Source organism: Anopheles arabiensis, chromosome 3 (genome assembly GCF_016920715.1).
Source record: "Anopheles arabiensis isolate DONGOLA chromosome 3, AaraD3, whole genome shotgun sequence".
Classification (NCBI taxonomy): Eukaryota; Metazoa; Arthropoda; class Insecta; order Diptera; family Culicidae; genus Anopheles; species Anopheles arabiensis.
This window is the reverse complement of record NC_053518.1, coordinates 53,137,640-53,151,510: the sequence shown is the minus strand read 5'-3', so window position 1 is coordinate 53,151,510 and position 13,871 is coordinate 53,137,640.

Below are 13,871 nucleotides of genomic sequence, written 5' to 3'. Positions count from 1 at the left end.
GAAATTTATATGGAAGTTACACATAGCGTAGAAGCTGCTCCGGATATGGTGTGCCGTTTGAAAAAATCGTTGTATGGGCTAAAGCAATCTCCCCGTTGCTGGAATGAAAAATTCAATTACGCACTGTTGCAGCTAGAATTTGTTCGTTCCAAGCATGACTACTGCCTTTACACTTGGCTCAACAAAGAAGGTAACGATTTCATTTATATTGTACTATATGTCGATGATTTGATAATAGCAGGCACAAACAAAAATACCATCATGGAGCTGAAATTGAAACTATTGGAAATATTCGAGATGAAGGATTGTGGAACTTTAAAATATTTTTTGGGAATCAAAATCGACTACGATAAAAAAGGAGGAATTATGCAGTTGTCACAAGTTGCCAATATCGATCGACTTCTTGAAAAATTTGGAATGGCAGATTGTAATTCTTCAAGAACACCTATGGAGAAAGGCCTGAAACTTGGATCAGAAGATGCCGGTATAACAGAACCTTACCGTGAGTTTTTGGGAAGTCTCATGTACGTTATGATGTCCACCCGTCCGGATATCTGTTATCCTGTTGGATATATGGGTCGTTTTCAACAGAATTCTGGACACCAACACTGGATCGCGCTGAAGCGAATTGTACGGTATCTCCAAGGAACAAAGAATTTGGTACTGACTTTGAAAAGGAACGAACAAATCGAACAACTCGTTGGATTTGCAGATGCAGACTGGGCAGCCAGTCTTGATCGAAAATCAGTTAGTGGCTACATATTCAAGGTTTATGGAAATACAGTTTCATGGTCAAGCAAAAAAAAAAAACAAACAACTGTAGCCATATCATCCAGTGAAGCTGAATACGTCGCTTTAAGTGCTGTTACGGTTGAAGCTATATGGTTGAAGGGACTTTTGGAGGATCTTGGACTAAGATTTACAAAACCTGTCCCAATATTTGAAGATAACAGAGGATGTATCGGTATGTCGAAAAATTTAGAATGTAAACGGGTCAATCACATAGATATCAAATACCATTATGTGCGGGACCATATTGCAAAAGAAAACATAATCGTTGAACCTATTTCAACTTTGAATCAACTAGCAGATATTTTTACTAAAGCTTCAGAAGCTGGTCGATTCGAAGTCCTCAGGAAGAAACTTGGAGTGAACGATCGGGGGTGTAAACGAAGTAGCCGTGTAATCGAAGTAGACTTTAATATATGTAGGAACGATCGATTCATTAAGTTAGTCGCAAATCAACCATTGACGAGAACGGTCGCATAAAAGAGAAACTTATTAAATAAAAAAAACTTCCAAGTTATTTCAAAGAACAGAGTTCCTTTACTTTCTCGCTTGTGGTCAATACTCATGAGTTGCTGCGGTGCTTAAAAAAGCCGTTAACAAACATATCGGCGATGAAGTTGCATTTTCAAAAATCAAACCAAAAAAGCGCAATGAGTTCAAACGCTGCAATGTAAAAATGACCAAGAAATCGCTATCTCACGCTGGAGGGTTTGCTGTGCAACGTGCAGAACCCTAATTCGCATTAACACGTTCAGCCCGGCGATGATTTTCATCAATTTTCCTTTCCGCCGGCATCTAGTTAATTCTAGTAAATCTATTTAATTGTAAAACCGGCATACTGGAAAGTCCACTGGCAGTCCCTGGGGCCTGCCATCGAACTGAACGTGTTAAGCATTAAGCTTTTGCTTTCGTATGGTGTACATTACACAGATAGACTGAGCCGTCTGCGCAAGGGTGTAGGTGTGCGTGTGTGTGCAACACTTTCGCCAAATGTGTTTTCTTCCGGAATGTTATGATCCATCGGTCAAAGAAAGGAAGGTGTACATGAAAGGCGGAAAGACGAGTTGAGGCCCTTGTAAATGGTAGCTGATGACCGGGAGGAGGGGGTACTGGCACACAGCTGTTGGGAGATTGAACAGTATACTTAAATTGCCGACGGATGGGGGGGGCAATGGGACCCCTACGATCATCTGTTGGGAGATTGAACAGTATACTTAAATTGCCGGTGGATGGGGGGGGGCAATGGGACCCCTACGATCATCGGTCACAGGCCCTAAAATTGTTGTCGCCATAGGGGGTGGGAGGCGACCGCCTAGTCCGCCTACCGTTTGATCCACCGCTGGTTCATGACGGTGTTTTTTTTTTATCGTGGAGGTGCATCCTTCCCCCCGATGCAGCGTATGCATCGGGCAGGAGACATTCTGGCTGTATGCAAGTTACCCGCTGGACAGGAGCGGTCGCGCGGCAATGCCATCATTCCGCACATCTGCATGCCCGTCGTGGGTTCTAACCGCGTATGAACCGTCCGCCATAGCAAGAGCTGACTATCCGGCTACGTGGTACTCAAGTCCTGAAAAGGCTGGCATGATCGCGTTGGCCGTAATGACAATAATAATAATAATAATAATAAGAAGAACTTATCATAACCCGGGGAAGAGTTTGTCTTGACTTTGTTGCTGCAGGATCTACCGCTACGGCGCGACAAATCAACGGAATGAAATCGACCAAAACATGAACCTACCGAACCGAACCCATTCCATGACATTGCCGGATAATCGGCGTCATTATAACGACTCCAAGCCAACAAGCCACCAGATTCTGGACGGACAGGTGCAGCACCATACGCGAACCGTAATAAACAAATACAGAATCCTCTTTTGTATGGATTCAATCCAAAATGTTGTTTCCACTTGCATCCGCTAGCTGAATTGGAAAAAAAATGTGCTACATATCACACGCACGTTTGCTTCGATCGTGTGTCTTTTTAATAGCCCCTACATCAGAGCCGGTCGCAAAAATGGTACTGCCAATCCAATGGTTGTGTTGTTTGTCAGGTAGTGAAATCGAAAATGTATGGACTTTGTTGCCGCAACGAATGAAAATGTACACATCAGATTCAAACAGTTTTGGTTTCCACACGCACTCACACACGCACGCATGCATGCGCCTACCGAGCACCCACCCCTGAACGCGCGCACGCGAGAATGCACCCACGAACGCGCGCACGAGCGAGTACGACTACCTTATCGGAAGAATGGCTGGTTCAGCTATCTTGTAGCGCATCCTCATCCAAAGCGCCGGGCAGGGTGGAGGATCGCGGAAAAAATATTGCCACTATACATTGTGCTGCATGATGCTCCGAAGGTCGTTGAAGCATCAAACAAGTTCAAATTAAAAAATGAGGCCCTTCACGATTCTAGTCAGATTTTTGTATGAGTTTGACAAAACACTCTTAAAATCTTCATTCAGAAACAGTAGCGATAAAAATCAGTCTCCTGAATTCATACGCCTTGGGATAAGCCCATTTGCATATTATACCCAAATATTGTACCCATATTGCATATTATACCCAAAAAGAATTGCTTAAGCAGTCAATTTTGGCATGCTAAAGATCGCTGCTTGAATTCACCTTTTGCAGTAGATAAACAGCATCAACAGCAGTTCCAGGTGGGTCTTTCAAACAGCGCTTAAGCAGCTTCCTTATGCCAGGGTCGTTATACCGGGGATTATTTTTCTTTGTGTTTGCTAGCAAGCGTCATCGATGAAATATTTGAAATCCTTAATATTCATGAATTATACAAATTTTAACACAATTTACTATACAATCACAATTACTTCACTCAATATTCCTCCTTCAATTAATTTAACTAGCTTGGGCAGCATCAACGAGATGATTGACGGCACCAGTCTTTGACACTTTGACAAGGGCCACCCGTACCGATGTCATGCATTGAAAAGTTATAAAGTTCCACCAAGTTCGGTACACTTTATTAACAAGCCTTCAAGTTCCATCGTGAACCATACACATCAGACTAATCAGCTACAAGGTTCCTGAGAGTACCATGTGCCCGTTAAAAAGCTCCGTAGTTCTGCAAAGTACCGTCTATCTCTTCATCAGCCACAAAGTACGACATCGGAACACCTTTTCGTTAAACAGCCCCAAATGAGCTATACAGTACTAGCTGGCTTTTTGGGTACCGGCTTAGATAGCTGCTCGAAAACTGCTATACAATGCAAACAGCTGACAGGCTGAAACTTCAGCCTACCAACTTAAAACCAGGGTGGCCACTCAACCGGGAAGACCGGGAAAACCGGGAATTAGCCGGGAATTTTATTTTTCCGGGAAAAACCGGGAAAAACCGGGAAATTCTCCAAAAAAACCGGGAAATTATCACAAACTTTGGCTATCACCGTTAACCATCGTACTAAGTGCGTTTTCAATTACAGTGGAGCGCCGTTTATCCGGGCTTCTCGGGACTTGACCTCGACCGGATAAGCGAATAACACGGATAATGAGTCAAATGATTTATTTAATCACCAATTTCTGATTAGTTCTTTAAAAAATCCTATTTTTTCATAAAAATAACCTAGTTTTTATTAACTTCATGTTTCTTCCATGATAATATTTGTAATTTGCCATGAATTATAGTGTTTTTTGTTACGATAATGTGCTCTTGTTACGTTCGCAATTATTAAATTCGTAACGGACGTGTCAAATTGTAAATTCGCGTGGTGCGCGATCACCTTAATCTAGAAACCGGGAACGCTACGTGTAAAAGCGGAATAAAAATGCGTCACATACACTAACATGCGGCACTCACGCGTACGTACACTTATGTACTATTATCCTCGGAAAGGATAAACTAACACCCTAAAAATTGTATGGGCTTCCGGGGGTATAAAAGGGACCGAACTTTTAATAAACAAACCATTCGGATTTTGCAACTCTTAGAAACCTCGTCTTTTTTTGATTTTGCATATTCGGATCAAGAAAGAAATCTCTCATCCCTCTTCACCCCCTTCTGTGGCATAGGCTCCTCAAATTACTTGAGAGAGCAACTAGCGGGAAGGTTTATTATTGGTGTTGAACGGTTGAGAAGATCGCTGTTACCCGAGCGGGTTTGATTTACAAGGCCGCATCCTTCGCGTGGCCCACAGATCCGTTCGCCGTCGTAATATTTGGTGGCTCCAGAGAGGAATCTTCCTCATATTTGTATGGTAGAGAGATTTGCCCGTGGTATGAAAGCTTCCGCAAATTCTCTAGCCTTCTACATTCTCACCGAAGAGAAATTGCTTCGCTCCTAGACGAACCTATCCTCGCTCCAGAGGAAGCACTCACACTAGGAGGAAGACAGCATCGCTTCCGATAGGATTGCATCCGCTCTCCACCTACGCTTTTGCACTCACGTATAGGCTCCACTAATACGTGTACAGCTCCAGCGAGCTGCGTATGCGATAGCGTGAGAGAGCACTAAGCGAGAGCTCCAAGGGAGAGCCCTTGCGCACCGTTGAACCAGTGCGACATCGCACACCCACACCACTGATAAAAATCTGTGCACTATACACGCACACGAACTCATCAGCACATTAGCTACGTCATGACTACGAAAAGAAACCTTACTCCGTTCGTCGATAACGACAATGGTAGCTGCCGCTTATGCAGCCGGATTGATGATCCCAATATGGTCCAATGCGACGAATGCGATCGCTGGTTCCATATGGCATGTGCCAAACTGAACCGGTTGCCTAAAGCAGACGAACCATTCTTGTGCATAAAATGCACAAAAGACTATGCTAAGATTAAGGCTCCAGCGTCGACTGGCTCAGACCAAAACACGGCAATTGCAGCCCTAATCGAAGCGCTTAAAGGTAGCAGCTTAGATACAAACACATATCTCAAACGCTTGACCTTTGATCAGCTACCTGATTTCGATGGCAAGGCCAAAGAATGGTTGAAATTCAAGCGTGCGTATGAGGAAACGACTAAGCAGGCTAAATATACAAATGTTGAAAACATGACCCGGTTTCAACACGCCCTTAAGGGAGAGGCGTATAAATGCGTGCACCGTCTATTTCTCGTGCCGGAAATAATTACGAAGCTCGAAGAGCAATTCGGCAGAGCAGAACTCGTGTACGACGAGCTGCTTAAAGACGTGCAAAACATACGTGTTGAAAATCAGCACAAAATACCTGATTTGTCCGACGCGATTCAGGACATGATCACTAACATAAAGGCAATAAATATGCCTATGTATTTACAAGACCATCGCCTCGTAAATGAGTTGGCTTGTAAACTGCCTACTGATAGGCATCTAAAATGGATCGAATATAAATCCACCAATATCAAACCGGGTGTTCTTCCATCGCTGGAAGATTTTGGCAAATGGTTGCTGCCTCAAGCAAAGGTACTTAAAGAATTGCCAAAACGGCCAGAAAGGCCAAAACACTCGATGAACGTTCACCAGTCTTCAGCGCCCAACACAAAAAGACCGTTCAATCACAACCACTTTGGTAACGCACAAAACAATTCACCGGCCACTAACACATACGCAAGAAATGGAATAGATTACACCGCACAGAATCGCACAGCCGCACGAGAACGCGGCCTACATCCATGCGAAGAAACGCATCACCGTTTGCACTTCACAGCCGATGCGGAGGAGAATTGTCATCAAGAACAAAAAATACTTTACCAAATTGTTCCGGTCGTGTTACGCAACGAAGATAAAACGCTGAAAACATTTGCATTGTTAGATTCAGGGTCATCATTTACGTTGATCGAGGAAGAAACAGCTAATCAGCTTCAGTTAGAAGGGCCGACTGAGCCGACTACGATGACGTGGACGCAGAATTTGTCCATACGAGAGAAAGAAAGTAGGAGAGTAAGTTGCCTAGTGAAAGGAGAGAAGAACTGGTCTTGGAAAAATGAGAACCGTGAAGAATCTCCAGCTCCCGAGGCAATCAATCAATTGCAACGTTCTCAGAGAGAAATGTCCTCATCTGAGAGGAATTGACATCAGCGATTACGAGAGCGCAAGGCCAACTATACTAATTGGTCTCGATCATAGCCATCTACTAATACCACTAGGGCGCAAAATGGGCCGAAGTGATGAGCCAATGGCAATCAAGACCAAGCTGGGTTGGACTGTCTTCGGGATGAACGTGAAAGGAACCGAAGCGCCTCATAATCAGCCGATGATCCACTACGATGCAGATAGTACGATGATATCAAAAGAGATCGATCGTGGAAAGGAAATAATCCAGAAACCGTTCGTGGAAACGGTACCAAATCGAGCTTGGCCCGAGGACCAGCGTATCGCGGAACCAGATGAAGAAGATCGCGGTACATCGATCCCCGTACTTCACCATCATGAAGCTGTGGTTCCAGGTTTTTCTACGGCACCCCTGCTATTGTGTGGGACACATCCCCACAACCCCTCACCACTACACACCGGTGTAGATCATCTTGAGCCCCCGACGTCACCACGCAACGGTTTGTCGAGAAGGAAGTGCGACAACCCTGCTCAGGCGAATCGGCAGCGGTTCTGATGGAGATGAGGATCAACCCACAACCATATGTACATCCACCGCTTACCAACGAGGAAGACGAGATCCTGTCGAGACGAGGAATTGGCTCCCTGACTACAAAGACTCTTCGACACAGGGGGAGGCCCCACCGACGGAGGGCTTTGCTGCGGCCTGCGATTGGGCTAGCGAGCAACGCAGGCAGCCAGTGAAATAATCGCTCACTTTTTTATTTTCGTAATTCACGAGAATGAATTACGAGGGGAAGGATGTTACGTTCGCAATTATTAAATTCGTAACGGACGTGTCAAATTGTAAATTCGCGTGGTGCGCGATCACCTTAATCTAGAAACCGGGAACGCTACGTGTAAAAGCGGAATAAAAATGCGTCACATACACTAACATGCGGCACTCACGCGTACGTACACTTATGTACTATTATCCTCGGAAAGGATAAACTAACACCCTAAAAATTGTATGGGCTTCCGGGGGTATAAAAGGGACCGAACTTTTAATAAACAAACCATTCGGATTTTGCAACTCTTAGAAACCTCGTCTTTTTTTGATTTTGCATATTCGGATCAAGAAAGAAATCTCTCATCCCTCTTCACCCCCTTCTGTGGCATAGGCTCCTCAAATTACTTGAGAGAGCAACTAGCGGGAAGGTTTATTATTGGTGTTGAACGGTTGAGAAGATCGCTGTTACCCGAGCGGGTTTGATTTACAAGGCCGCATCCTTCGCGTGGCCCACAGATCCGTTCGCCGTCGTAATAGCTCTTATAACCGCTTTTTTAAATATCCTCCTCATAACGCAATGTCACCTTAGTAATGAACTGTCATTTCTCAACAGCACGGATAAACGGAAAGCCGGATAAAAGGTACCCGGATAAACGGCGCTCCACTGTAATGGGATGTTTTGTATATTGTTCCCAACTTAGGCAGCGGTCAGAACCTAGCCGCATGCGATTTTGCCGCAAGCTTTTGTATGGGATTTGACGGCAATGACAGCACTTGCGAATCTGCCGCATGTGGCGATGCGGCAAAATCAAAATCATTTGATATTGCCGCATCGTTGCATGCGATTTTGTTTCAGATGTCAAAAGTCTAAAATCATATAAAATAATGATTATCTTTATAAAGAAACAACAAAATATCATAATAATACCTTGAAAAGCTAGAAAATTGAGAAAACTCTTTTCTTGCCCCATGCGGCAAAATCGCATGCGGTGAGGTTCTAACCGTTACCTTACCACAGGCCAGCAACATCACACTAATGTGTAAGGACAACATTTTCCGTTTCTCACATATGGCTTTGTAGATGTACTATACTTCTCATTCGCACTGGTGCAATACTTACATTCACCGATATCGGTTCTTGCATATTTCGGGTATGGTGTGCCTATTTGATCTACCTTGCACTCGTCTTTTGTTATTCATCTCTCGTGAAGTTGCGGTCATGTCGAATTTAACGGTGGATTTAGTGGGCGATCCCAATTTTTGAACAAAACTGATAATTTTTGTCCTTTTTAGCAATTTTAAGGTTACCCAATCACACATCGCCTGTACATTGGCATTTTGCATTTTGGTTCCGGGCCTGTAGCTTCATTCCGCCCGGGTGACTGGGTTCCCACACTGGCTGGCACTGATGATTGAGGTGGCGTCGCTTCTGCAGTTCGATCGTTACTACTTTGTTTTATTATCACATAAAGTACACTTCCCGTAAAACATAAACATAAGAAAGTGTCCCAAAATTAAGAAAAACCCACTGAAATCTCCTGCATCTATTCGTGAGATGCATCATCAGCGTCGTGCGAGTAACAGCATAATGCATGGCTGCTGTTTAACCGAAAATCCGTTCTTTGCAGATATGTATGCTTTCTCCAGTGGCTGGTTGGTCCATGACTTCCGGTTTACCTTTTTTAAGGTTGTGTGATGACATCTGTTAATCAAAAATTGATAGCAGATGAAAAATATCTATGCCACGGGGTCTTTACACGTTATTGTCATGATGCTAAACCACCAAAAGGCAATATTCGTAAAGCTTTTTTTTCATTGTTTCATCAGTATTTTGCTCATATAAAACTTCCGAAAATATACAGAAATTCATATTTAAATAGCTTAAGATCCATAGTAGCCAAATTTGATCCACAAACGAGTGCACGATTGAAATTTGGTTTGTACAGATTTGATAGAAATCATGCCAAAAATGGTTCTCAAATGTGTTGTCACACCTCCAGATTGGATATTATATTGTTGAATAATTCACTAATAACTTTTATCCAGTTTTAATGACAAGTGCCCACCTTTCCCGTAATGCCCGTGTGTACTTACCATCTTCTAGATAACGATTTTTGAAAACCTATGACATACTAATTTGGAATTGAAGTATCGATAAAACCGGCAGGCGAAGCATGGTGTACCGTGAAAACTCCAAAAAAATCCGGGAAAAACCGGGAAAAAACCGGGAATTTAAAATCCTGATTCGAGTGGCCACCCTGTAAAACGGAAAGGGCCCCAATATTAGATTAGCGTTAGAGGTTCTCCTACGCTTGTTTTAAATAGGCTTCTTCACCCTCGATTGGCAGGGGCATCGAATGGTCTCATCAAAATAAACCATCAATACACCGATAACACTTTAAATCCCAAACCAGCCACCAGAGATTATTGCAATCCACATGCTGCCTCAAACGTGGTAATCACAGGCTCAGTCCCGCTGCGCGTGGATACATATATAAATATATATATATACACATATATATATATATATATATATATATATATATATATATATATATATATATATATATATATATATATATATATATATATATATATATATATATATATATATATATATATATATATATATATATATATATATGATTGATTTCACTTAACTTAACTTAACTTAACTTTAACTTAACTTAATGATTGATTTCACTTAACCAATGTTCAAAACAAATAAATACAAAAAAAAATTTAATTACCATTAGGCTTCAGAGGCCTTTGCTAAAACAACATAAAATTATCAAATCCCATCAAATGAAAAAATGCCACCAGTCTGCATCAACTCTCTTTACCGCATGCATGAATGTAAACAAACGAAAGAATTGATTCATGACTAATTGCTCGACAAGTCGACTGTTCACGTTTTCTCGATCGAAATCGACAAATCGTATACGATACCTATTTCAAGTCGATTTCGATCGACAATTGAGGTTCGATCGCAATCGAATCGTGTTTTCTTATACGATACGGACCAATGTTCTGCAGCGGGTATCTCTCAAATGCGCGGGTGGTTACGCCTGTGATGCTAGATAAAAGTCAAACGATTAAGAAGATCTATTCTTATTGCATTAACATTCGCGCCAAGCGCAATGTAGTAAATGATTAAATTGTTTAACCCCCTTCTTCTAAACACTTCTTCCGCCACACACGATGGATCAAAACCCGGTGGTACCATTTCATCCATATATCATAATAACTCTCCAATAATTTTCAAGCAAAGAGACAGTAAAGAGGATTCCACAAAGCACATCTTATTGTGTCATAGATTATTAACAATTTTATTCAGAGTTTTAATTTAAAACAGTATTATGAATTTTTGTTGTCTTTATATCAAGTTGTTTTGCTTTAAGACTGCCAAGTAATTTTTTTTTCTTCTACTGTTTGAATTAGCATGATATAAACGTGGCCATATCAACGACGTGTACTTTTCTTTTATTACTATCGGTCGCTATTTTTAAAACACTGTTAAAGACGTATAAACAACATGAATGTGAAAAGAAAATCTTACCGACAGCTGACGGGTTGTTGCCTGGCATTCAAGGTTTGATGAAATTGTTATTCACAAAAAAGAGCGTTCTATTTAGACAAGTTCATGGCCCCCATTTTCACCACATCAGCCAACATTAATGTTAGACTTCAAGTTCGTTTGAGGAATGAATTTTCTTATACAATGCTGTACAATCTATTGAAACGAATTGCTACATATTTTTTCGAGCTAAGAAAAAGCCTAGCAGAAGTAAGAATTTATAAAATAGTTTCATTAGATTTTTTTTCGAAAAAATAGGCTAAATATCGAATATCGCTAAATAGTAGTGTATTTTCCTCTATGCTTTTTAGTGATGAATATAGTTTTGCAAATGGAAAACATCTAAATTGAAAACTCTACATACGTAATTGACATCTAGCTTATAAGATAAGGATTATAAATACATCTAAATTGAAAACTCTAGAAACGTAATCGACATCGTTAGTTTAAAATAATGATATTTTAAAATTTTATTGAGTTTTGACGTTATTTCAAAGCCCAATAGACATTTCAATTAACATTATTCGAACAAAACTGCTAACGTAAATAACACGTTTATGTCAAACGATTAAATAAAATAATGTGTCTAGTTTAAAATAACAAACAGGAATAGTATTTTAAATACGCGAAGCAATTAAAATGGCACCTATAATTTGCCTTGAGAGCATCAATAACACCTGTCCTGAAAAAAACAGAAATTTAATATTTTTATCCTTGTGGCATTCTTGGATTTTTTACCGCTGTTAAATGTCTGTTGAAAATATACAGTAAAAATGATGAGATGACAGCTGCAGAAGAGATTCGTTCATGAATATAGCCACCAGGCACGATGAGTAAGTATACTTTACGTATACGCAAAAAAATTGAATGGTGAAATGAATGCATGCTACCATTTAATAAAATTAAGAACACTGTTTTTGGAACATTTCTCCTGAAATTAAACCCGAAATTTTACGAAATGGGACGAAAGCAATTAATTTTATTTTAAGACCTCTGATATCAAAGCATGCCATCCCATGACCATTTAAATAACATTTCGTCGCTGAGTATCAGAAGATGAAACATGCGTGCGGAGCATATAAATAATTAAATGTGGCAGTACTTAGTTCAAAAAGCTAGGATGAATAAAATGAAATGTGGTAAGAGTAGATGCTCTAGTCACCGAATGAAACGGATTTTTGTGTTCATCTGACATGTGTTACAATATATATGTAAATAACTTGTTCAAATTTAACAAAGAACAGCACTTCCGTTGGATACGGTCAAGAATGCGGTGATAGAAAGCAAAATGAACAAGTCCGAAAGAATAATTTATAGCATCTTGTCAGTATGCCAGCAGATGAATGCTTTAAAGGTAATTTATACGCTTTGAAGAATGGATTGGCAGACATGTTTATTGTTCAGAGACCGAAGGTATTATTCACTGCACACTTTTTTTTTACTGGAGTGACAGATCATTATCATTACTGTTATTCAACAATATCACCGATTCATCACACTGTTTGCATAAAGTGGTGTCATACACATGGCGGTAGTAGAGGTGAAAAATTCCCCATACCCTTTCCTTAAACTCTAAATCTCTCTCTTTCTCTCTTTATCTTGACTTGTAAACACTCCGTATTTCCTTGTTGAGATTGAAGGATATAGGATACAGTTATCTATTCCAATATATCCACTATATAGATATTGGATTGATGGATGCAGTACTTATGCACAAATAAAACATATATTTATATATATATATATATATATATATATATATATATATATATATATATATATATATATATATATATATATGTATATGTATATATGTATATATGTATATATATATATATATGTATATATATATATATATATATGTATACATATATATATATATATATATATATATATATATATATATATATATATATATATATATATATATATATATATATATATATATATATATATATATATATATATATATATATATATATATATATACATATATACATATACATATATATATATATATATATATATATATATATATATATATATATATATATCCATATATAATGCGGGTGTTAAGTTAAAAAATAAGAGAGCTCAACGAGTCATACCATCGCTGATGTAACACTGTTAAGATGCATTTCAGCCATCGGTCATCATATAGTTTATCATTAAAATTGTTCATCAAAAAATTTGTTTTTAACTATCCATTAAATAACGTAAAAACACTAATATTTTTCTAATTTTATTTAAAACAATCTATTATCTGTTGCGTCAAATATTTCCTCAAATAGTATTAAAACTTTAAAACACAGACAATCAGGATGCTTGTATATGATGTTTGCCAAGCTTATAAATATGTTAAAAATGTAACAGACTGATTGAAAGACACACGTGTTTATTTTTCTTAAATAGTATGACAGGCCTTATTGCTTTCAAAGAAGCTTATGTTCAAAGTTAATTCATTTTTTTAAAATTAGACAATAACATTCGTCGAGAATTGTTTTTTCGATGCTACGCGAGAAATCTACTTTTATTTTTTGCTGGGAATTGTTTAGGTCAAAATACGCATACGAGAGCAGTAACTAATTCGAAAGATGCGTGCGTAGCAGTATTTCTCACGATTTTTTAATACTATTTATTTATCTACACTAAGCGAGGTATTCTACATATAATTGTATTGAGGCAAACTGAAGATGTACTAGTGTAGATGGGATTATGCAAATCAAAATCATTAGCAGCTCGA